General features: G+C 38.4%; 1 protein-coding gene across 1 annotated transcript in view; it reads right to left on the reverse strand.

Moving 5' to 3' along the window:
• The window catches only part of nek7 (NIMA-related kinase 7), a 54,147-nt gene extending 43,925 nt beyond the window's left edge, over positions 1–10,222 (reverse strand). Inside the window, exon 1 of the mRNA XM_072699713.1 lies at positions 9,954–10,222. The gene's annotated coding sequence lies outside the window, so the exon portion shown is untranslated. The remainder of the gene's footprint in view (positions 1–9,953) is intronic.
• Positions 10,223–10,832: the final 610 nt, after the last annotated feature.

Raw genomic sequence — 10,832 nt, forward strand, 5'->3', positions numbered from 1 at the left:
AAAAAACACCCATAAAACCCTAGTACATGCATCGAATCCATATCCCTGAAGATATGGGTTCAAAATGCCAGACACTAGACTCTCCTTTGCATAGACCTGTACATACTCATCCAGAGCTTAAATTAAGCTTTCACTGTTAACACACAAACCTGAGAAGTATATTCTAGCACGTCCCTGTCCACATTTCCCGTCAAATGGTCCAAATTCTCACACCACCCAACAATTCAGGCTGCCTTATCAAATTAACTACCAAATGGTGTGGCATCAAGCACAACAATTCATTTCTCAACATCTGTCCCAATTGGCATAGAGCTACAAAGGAGAAAAAATGGTCACCAATAAGCCAAATTGCTTGTAGCATCAACACCTGTCTCCATTTTTCAAAAATATTTTCATGAAGTGTTTGTTCATACAGTTTTTTTCTCCTAGAGGGACTAAAGGCATGGTGATGTCGAAAATGACAGCATTGTATTCCCTTAGAAATCATGGCACTTTCAGAGATTTTCAAGATGTCGATATTTATCACAATATTCTAAAGTTCATATGTAGAATGCAATAAAACAGTTTTGAGTTTTTCTGATTATGACCAAGTTGTTTTACTAATAATTATGAAGCATGTGACAGGAATAATAACATACACCAAAAATTGACTCATACCTTGATAGAATTTGTGTAAAAAGGTGTACTATATCTGTTAATTATGGAAGAAAATAGGTGTTTAGGCTATATCATTACATTACAATATTCAAAATGATGACTATTATCAATATTCATAATCACAATATGATATTTTATCGAAATGTCACTTAGCCCTCATCAAAAGGTTATTGAGTTATTGTCTCAACAGGATCAAGCGTCACAACTGCCCTTTTATGCAGAGCTGCTTCAGTTTTGGGGCAATCCATCTTAAAATTTAATCAGTTGTGCTTCCCGACCCATGCAATGCCCGTGCAATTCGTTTAAAAAGATCTATGAAATGGTTTTTGAGTTTTTGGCTTGCATGCCAAAGGGTCAGTGGCAGCAGTGGAAATGGCAGCAGACCAGTGTTTAAACCATATGTACTCCCTGAAGGCCAGGGAACACAACTAAAGATCACTTCACAGACATCTTCTTCTCTCATAAATAGGTACTAGAGCTTGTTGCTGGCAATAAGTCAGCTGATGTGCAAGTATTAATATTCAAAAGTGAATAACATGCAAGAATATAAAATCAGATGCATTGCTCCCAAGACCCCTAGATTTAGGCTTAAATACAACTGTGGGTGGGTGCATGAGACCCAGGGGCTAAAGATGCTGGGCCTGTGATCGAAAGGTCACTGCTTCAAATCCTGCAGGCGGCAGAATGATTTTCACTACTGGGCCCATGAGCAGGGACCCCCACCCCAGTTACCGCAGGGACGGTCTGACCCTGCTTTCTCAATTGCATACTGCTTTGAATAAAAGCATCTGCTAAATAAACATAACATATAGGATACATTAATTGTACTTGTTATTTGCCATTTTAGTATATATCAGTTATCGAGCCACTGCCAGCTGACAGAATTCACAGATTAGCTGCAGGCTATTTTTATGGCTGACATTTCCTTCATTGTTCCGGCTGTGCCACAGTCGAGGGGCCGAAGAGGCCTCAAGCCAGAAAACACCACACCCCATAGACTGAGGAACCATATTACCTGTACAGCTGCCACACTGCAGTGAAAACAACCTCACTCTTATTTATACATTTTGGGGTTTTTACAAAAAGTGACTCCCATGTTTTTTTTATTTATTAGTTTTTATTACATTTATTTAGTAGATGCATTTATCCCACATCAACATACAAGAAAGGATCGAAAACAGTGTCAGCCAGCAATCCTGGAGCAGCTGGGGTTAAGTCTTGCTTAAAGCACTAACAGTGAAATCGTTCTTCCAGCCATGGGATCTGAAACAATGACCTTCCGATCAGCAGCAGAGTCCGAACCCACCAAGCCACACACAACCCACAGCATGGAGTAAAGTAAATCTTTAACCATTTCGGCAGTTAATGTGTTTCCCTCATTCTGTGGGAGGTGTCTCAAAATATCAAACATATTTTCTTTTCACATGCCTTTAACTGGCCTGACATACAAACACCTCATGAACAAAAGCACTGGAACACCTGGCCATCACACCTACAGTAGTGCTGTAATGAACATCCGAACTCGGAGGTTAGCGAACTATGCTTAAAATGCACAAACATTCACCCCTGAAAATATTGTAGGGTTCATAAGCCTAATGCAGTGTTCATTTATTTAGAATTATAATTTACCTATTTATTATTCCAGATTTTCCAAAACATTTTGTTTTTTAAACATCTTCTATGCAAGTTCTTATCCCAAATATGTAACGTATAAAACCATAAGTAAACAGTATGTATTCCCGGTGAGTTTGTATTTTATAATTTTAAATCTTTAACCATTTATCCAGTTTCCATTTCACTAAATGGATGAATCCATTTCAAGATTAGACCCGGTTAACATTAGGTTGGTTAAGCATAACATTACTTAACATAAACAAAAAGCCTACTCAAATTATAATTTGACGGGTTTTCCACAGAAACTCAGAAAGGTCTCAACATCCTACAGCTCTTTCAGACCCTTTCCAATTAGCACTTGCCACACACCTGTAAGAATAGGTGAAGTGACTGAAGAAAAACCCAGATGTCAGAGAATGGAGCCATGACCTGATACAATGAACCGGACAGGTGGATTCCAGACAAACATCGATGATGAAATGATGCTTTACATGCCATTTGCACAAGTGCGAGTACAGGCACATTGGAATACTTTTCACATTTCCCATTTTGCTCTCCTTTTGAGACAAAGGCACACAAACACAGTTGAGAACAAACCTTGGGGTTTCAGTGTAGGGTCAGCCATTTACACCGTGCCCCTAGAGCATTTCTCAGGGTGTAAGGCCTTGTTCAAGTGCCCAGCACACATGTGATTACTGGGGCGAGCAACTGTCCAATCAGAGGCAGACAGGCCTAACTGCTGAGCCACACATTGCCCCTTACCATATATTATCAATTCATTAAAGAGTCTAATTAATGGTTATGACAATAGCCATTTCTCTCCATTATGGAAGTACACCTCCAAGGCAAACAAGTTCCCATGATCTGTAATACAAGACAAACAAGTCATAATGCTATTTCTACTGACATAGGAAGCAGTGAGGGCATTCAGATAGAGGTCACTGGTTCAAAAGAAATTCTCTTTCTCAAGTTTTAATGTGTTTCTCTCATTCATGTGTCTGTAGGGGGTGTCTCAAAATATCAAACACATTTTCTTCTTTTCACATGGCTTTAACTGGCCTGACATACAGACTATATGGACAAAAAGTATTGGGGCACCTGGCCGCCACACCTGTAGTACAGCTGCAACAAACATCCAAACTCTTGGGAATTCGAGTACAGATATTCACCCCAGAAAATCGCAGGATTCACAAACCTAATGCAGTGTTCATTTATTCATAACTATAACTTACTGAATCATTATTCTGGATTTTCACAAAACATTTTGCTTTTTAAACATCGTCTATGTTCTTATGCCAACTATGTAATGTAGTGAACAATATGCATGCCTGCGAATTTGTATATTACTTAAGGTTTTTCATTTTATGAAATTGCTATAGCAGATTAAGTACTCACTAAATTTGACATTTCTTATTTTCTTAAAAGATTAAATCACAGTTTTTGTGAGTTTTATTTGAATACTATTAAGCAGTTTGAACTGGATTGCTTTATGAGAAATCCTTAGACTTACTGTGCTCAGTAATAAGTAATAATTCTGTGCTTAGTAATAAGTAATAATTCTCCTACTGTGCTCAGTAATAAGACTTCAACACATTATTTGGATGCCTGATGTTTATACAGTTTTTACCAGCCTTAATTTATTTTTTAGCAGCAATTATAGTAAGCTTTCTTGTTGTAGAGCTAATATGTTGCATAGATAACTGGTTTAATGCATTCAAACTGACTTACTGCAAAGATTGCATCCTATGTCAGAACTGCACTTGAATTCACCAAGTTCTTCGGAATGACCGATTCTTTCGCAAATGTTTGTAAACCTGACTGTATGACTAGGTGCATGATTTTCTACACCTGTGGCAATGGGTCTGAATGAAACACCTGCATTCAATGATTAAGAGGCGTGTCTAATACTTTTGTCCAATATATTTGACCCTGACCCGGAAATTGGAAGCTTGTTTTATAGGTTAAAAGCTAGCCAGGAGACTCATAATGAACATTAACAAAATGCCACTAAATATCTTTTACAAATATCTATAGTTGCTGATTTCATTAAAAGTATTTATTATTCTAGGCTAATTCACAGAATTTGCAAGACATGAAAGCATGTCTTAGAAAACAACCAATCAAAATCTTTCCATTCAAAGGAAAGTAAGACATCGCAAGCAAAAGCATGAAAACGCAAACAAATTCAAAACCAAACTCAAACAAAATCACAAAGGCTTAGATTAAAGTCACCCGGGAGGGGTTCGTTAATTTGAATATAATTTGCACAATTTGGAATTGAGGATGTGTTGATTTAATTTGGATTATTTACATTTGACTCATCTTATTAAATAAACATGCCATTATACAACTGAATTTTTTTATATGCCTTTATTCAATTCCGAGTATTTTTTGTTATATCCACCCCCATACATCTTCAGACATCTGTAAACTATTTTTATTCGTTTCCCACAACAACACTGGCAAAGGTCTCCCAGTCCAATTTGGCTTCACATCTGAAAGAGCGATCTCCCCCCCTCTCTGGCAGCTTCCAACAAGTTGCTTGTATCTGGGGGCCGCTGATTGGGAGAGCGAAACAGACAGAGGCCAACTGGCCTACAGTACCAAACTGAAGCTGCCTTACCAAGCTCAAACACTTTACATTAATTAGTATATTAAAATATAGCACTCAGGTTGCCTTCTAAAACAAACAAGAGAATTCATATGAGAAATGTTAGACACATCAAGCCTAATCTGGAGCATTTAGACATCACATGTACAAACTGTCTTTTCTCTGCTTCAACAACAAAACTTTTTAGGATAGGTGTTCAGCGACTTAAGATAAGCTGTCACAATTATGAAATTTTAGTTGAAGATTGTCATATAAATAATTGCAATTACCGATTTCAATATCTTTTCTGTTCATTTTATTACTTCATAATTCATAATAGGCTAACTTAGCTAATCATAATGTGTATTATTAAACTATGATTAGTTAGCCTAGTCATAGTTTAATAATACATATACACCTTATGAAGAAGAGCAGCTATTAATTAGCATTGAGCATATAAATTGCATCTGTCTTTTAAGCTTTCTAAAACAAAATTGTACAGGGCAGATATGACATAAATAACATAAGTAGCTAAATACCTCAAGATAAAGTGGGTATTGTCACTACCCGATCTGTACCACCTACCTGATTTGTACCTTGCATGGCTGTGCATTTTACGATAAATCATATTATCAACATTTATAGCAAACCAAGCCAGATAACTAAACTTAAAGGTAGTCTGAGCTAAATATAAGCAAAAAAAAAATATAAGTCCAATTAATCTGGGGTACCTTATATTCAACATGTGATCTGGTTAAGCAAGAAATATGGCTTTGTGATTCCACTGACGACAAAAAAAAAAAAAAAAAAACATTTTCCTTGCTTGCCATTATAAGTGTTCACTCTGGTCGTTCATTTCCAGTTTTTGAATCAACACTATTAGCTACTGTAAATATCCAATATCTGAAATAGTGGTTTATATTTCTATCTGTTGAAACTGCTGCTATCCAGCGACATGGCATTCTGCTATACTTATAGCTTTGGTTTAATCTGAACTGAAATATGAAGCTTGGTGTGTTTTGTGTTTGTTTCAGCCACAATTATCTTGCTCCAAATCAGTGGTATAAGAAAAAAAATGGACAAAATAACACATTTCTCTAGTTATTTGTCCATATTCTACTGACTTTGCTGCAGCATAAATAGTGGCAGTCACCAGGGACACACAGGGTCACCCCATCACGACTGGGCTACCTAACAAGACCCATAAACAAGCACTCAGACACAAGTGCAGGTGCTTTGTAGAATTTATTAAACAGAGAGAACACAAAACATCCAGATCAGAATATCTGGCTGAATATCCCCTTCTGGGCTGGTGGACATTGCTTACAAGCAGTCCCTAAAAAGTACCTGATGTTGTGAAAATAAATATTAATGGGACCTGGGTGGGTTACGAAAATGTCATGAAACAAAGTGGTACAAATCGGGCACTGTTGGAAAATATGGCATGAAGTGTAGTATAAGCGCAAATGTATGCGGTACAGATGGAGGTACAGGGTGTTTCTCAATATGCGTACTTGACCATACTTATATTCTCATGCACCTGTTTTATGTCACCTTCCATTGCCAAGGACCAGTTCTAATACTAAGAACAGTAAAATAAGTACAGAGGACAGTAAAATGCTGTTCTTGCCCCTCCCCAAATATCAAGGATTCATTGGTTGCACCATTGCCAAATGAGACCAATCCCATGATTCATGGCACCCCAAGTTCTTTCTTAGGAGGCAAGTTTGCAAGATGCTCTTCCCAACACCACAAGTTCAATCTTTGCATCCTTGGTATTGAGGAAAACTCCCAGATTGGTTCAGAAGCGCATCAAGTTTCAGTCATTAAACGAGAGCCAGTCAAACATTACACGGTAGAAAATGACACGGAAATAGTGATAGAAATATGACATTTCTGTTTCATCCAGCTATTTCTTAAGGAGGCCCGTTTCCGCCATCTGGAGCAGAAAAAAAGACATTGATCTCAGCAATCCGGCTAAAAAAAGTCAGAATTTCAACTTAATATCTCAGAATTCTGACTTAATAAATCGCAAATCTGACTTTTTTTAGCCAGTCAGCGTCACCTCCTCTGCAGGGTGCTATTTAGGAATATATGCCAAACAAACATTATTCACATAATGTAATCTGCTGGCAAGCAGTTCGGATTTCATGTTAGCTCGCCACATTTTGAAAGCAGTAAAAGCGGGTGGTACTAGTACTGCATTCATTGCCTTGGTTTGGGTTATTTGGTTATTCTTGTGATGCCTAGGTGTTGTGTTTGCCTAGGGCTTCTAGTAGCTTCTATATTGATGTCACGATTGTTAGGATCTGTAGCAGCCAATAACATAATAGCTACCATTAATGTAATACTGCCAATAACGTAATAATTTGTATGATTATTATGAGTAATTAAAGTCAATGACGTGATACGTTTTTGATTCAGAAATGTTAGTACAGTATTGCTAAGTTGTTACTTTATCAGCTTTTATTAAATTAAGAATGGAAAAATTATTTGCAGTTATTACAATAACGGTAGGTATTACATTATTGGCTGCTACAAGGTGTTGTAGGTGTAATGCAAGAAGCATTGACATTAGATATGCCTGTACTACACCAGGTTAGGCGAAAGATAAGCTTTACTGCCCCTTTTCATTTCATACACGGCTAACATTTACAGGACAATTATCATTGTAAGTTTCAATTCATTGAATCATTAAAGCAAAAGCAGAAGCAGAAGCAGAAGCGATGCCTCCAGCTACTTGCTGGTTGCTAGAAAAGAACTCAGAATTACAAGAAATAAAGTAAGAATTGTAAGAGAAAAAGTCAACTTAAACGTCAGAATTTTGAGATAAATGTGTTTTTTTTCCTATTCTAAATGACGGAAATGAGCTTCCATAATTTTTATACAGATTCTACAGATTATGCAAAATAATTGTAACTGTAATTGTGACAGGCATAAATGGGGTCACATTCCGATGAACCTAAAATAATTTTGAAATATATCAAAGGGAATATGAATATATGATAGATAAGCAAATGTATAACCATTGTCACTGAATAAGTAAACAAATAATTACTACAGCTAAATACCAGTAATTGGAAAGTAAATAAATGAGTGCAAGTTCATTTGGTGAAGGACAGGAGGAAAATAAATATATATATATATATATTATTAAATGCTGTATGAGATGTTTATGCTCGCAACTGCTACAGAGACAGGAAGCGTGGCTGAGAGGATACTGCCATTATCCACAATCAGTAGGAAGTATCGTACAGTATATCACTAGCCCAGGAAAAGATCAAAATTCAAAGCTGACTACTGAATGAGCATCGCTATCACACCATCTTTAAGCCGAAATATCATAAGTTCAACAAATCTGGAGTCCATATGTATCCATATCAAAGTGCAAGTTAACATGCGATGAAAGACACAGAAAATCTTTCCAAAATCCTTAAAAATGTAACTGTATGATATCGACCTAAAACATGTCTCACATGTACTTGGAAAAAAAACTTCTAAAAACTTCTTAAGTCCTAATTAACACAATCATCTATGGAATAGTGCCTCCCTGCCTTCCTGTGATTTCTACTCTTTAGAGGTGCCTTCTTAAAAAAGAAATAAACGCAGGTTAATCTTCATTTTAAAAACTGTATGTTTGATTCCTCCTCTTTCAGTTTATCAGTTTATTGACTAATAATGCTTAACAGAATTTTAATGATCTTTGAACTATGGGAACACATGGAACATCAAAAGTAAAATGTTGACATGAAGTTGACCTTGGCGTACCTAGACATTTCTAAAAATCTCTGCAAAATCCAGCACAGTACATAAACCAAAGCAAACGATTTGTCAAGGCACACTGTTACAATCCTTGGTGGGGAAGGTGTGTGATGGTTTTGAGAAAAATCGCTGTGTTTATTTATAGAGTGCCCAAGTCGAAAGCACAAGTGTGTTAAAGTGCTCATATACACAGGATTTTTAAAAATACATGCAAGAAAACAATATGCTATATAGAGACGAGTAGGACACATCATGTCATTAGCTAAACCCATTAGCATGTGACTCAAATCACACACATTAGCCTGTAATCGTTAGCAAAATAACCAGTCTACATCTAGTCCCAACTCCTCCCACACAAATCGACAGCATATGCATAATATCCTAGGCCCCTGCCTTAGACTGCTCAAAACTATATAAAGTAAATCATGCTAAATTGACCATTATACTACCCTGAACAATCTGCAATGCTGACACCTGTGTCTACGATTAAACCTCATGTCAGGACAATCACCTCACGGCTGCTGTGCCCAACAGAAAATTGGACAAATACCGACACACAGAACACTGTTACTGAATAACTACCTAAACATCACAGAGAATTTGTAGATGACATCGGCTGGATGCTTTCACGAGTTGCCCTTCACTATCCCAAAAATGATCATGCTGGATCACATGTTTGAGAAAGTTTGCCTCAGAAAGTTCAAGTGAAAAACCTTCCCCTGCAGCAGAGCCCCTAACAGCAAGGGTGAGAGCAAGGCTGCTGCCAACATTTCATAAACAAATGGCCACAAATTTAATGCTAATCATAAAACATGCAGGAGGGGATATCCAAGATTAAAACCGAAAATGACTCGGTGGGCTAAACAGTGTGTAAGGATAAAGCAGAAATGTGGCATAGCACATATACTATGATTATTTGTGTTATTAGTGTACCCAGGAGAGCACGGACTTCGTGACCTAGCTAGCTGATTTAAATTTATCATGCTTAGTAACGCTAAAGGCGTCCATGGGTGTGATCATGTGCTGTCAGACTGGGGAGAAATGAGACATTAGTCCCAGCGTAAAGGCTAGCTGATCCATCATAGCCAGCAGTACGCTGTTAGCTGTACGGAACTTAAGCAATGATTCTCCGTAAACTGGGACTGTAACTGCAGGCAGACCGAAGAGTTTGGGGGAAACTCGGCGTTATAACTTTTATCGGGGAGTTATCTTTGACAGAAGTCCAGCTATTCAGCGTCGTTTACAAAGTGATACCTTAAAACAACTTTCTGCGATGCGTTAAAAGGCAAAGACGACTTTAGCAGCATATCCGTGGAGGATTTAATCTTACCAGGAAGTGGCAGCCTCGGCACTTCAGCGACGCGGCTTTCTGGTGATGGCGGTTGTCGGTGGCGTAATGAATGTCTCTCTAATTTTATTTTCAAAATAAAACGCTCAGTCCGATTAGCAGCTTATTTTGAAAGCCTGTTCTATGCCGCTTCGTAGCACACGACTAGGGGAGAGGTTACCAACAGCGCCGTGATGTCGTCCCACAGGCTCTAGCGCGTCCTCCGCCATCCCACGGCTGGCGTGTTCAATGTAAACATCCCAGAATTCCCGGGGAAATGGGGCGTGCCTGTGGGCGGGGTCGTGGCCGTGGTGTCGCCCGCACCGGCGTGACTGACAATAGAGGTTTGCATTGAACGACACTGAGCTTAACTCGGCGGTGGCGTATCTCCATCTGTTGCAACGTCTAAGTGTCCCCGCCGTCGATTTGCCTGGGATGATGTTTGGAACATTTAACAAAGTAGTTAAAAACCTTTCTTTTTTAATAGACGACATTGTAGAAGTAATGTCACTGCTTTTGAAGGATGTTTTATTCAATCTCTCATCTCTAGGATTCCAGTTTCCTTCAGCTGTCCATAGGTTTGCAGTTATTTGAACTGCCCACGTGGGATAGCCTGGCATCCCATAGAAGATGTCTATGTCTTTTGCCTAGGATAGGCTACATTTCCCCCTACGACCAGGGCCAGTGAGTCCTGTAGGCGGCCACCTCGGATGCCAGCTTCTGCGGGGGTGTCAGCTTAGTCAGCCAATCTCACTTGGTGAGGCACGCACCACCCGAGAAAGAGTTCTAAATCACATATTTACACAGTAAGTACTGAGTTTTGTTAGAAGCCTACTACTCGACCCAGTAACAGTCATAGCCGACGTGCACTCTTAAACGAGA

Source organism: Paramormyrops kingsleyae, chromosome 15, assembly GCF_048594095.1.
Source record: "Paramormyrops kingsleyae isolate MSU_618 chromosome 15, PKINGS_0.4, whole genome shotgun sequence".
Taxonomy (NCBI): domain Eukaryota; kingdom Metazoa; phylum Chordata; class Actinopteri; order Osteoglossiformes; family Mormyridae; genus Paramormyrops; species Paramormyrops kingsleyae.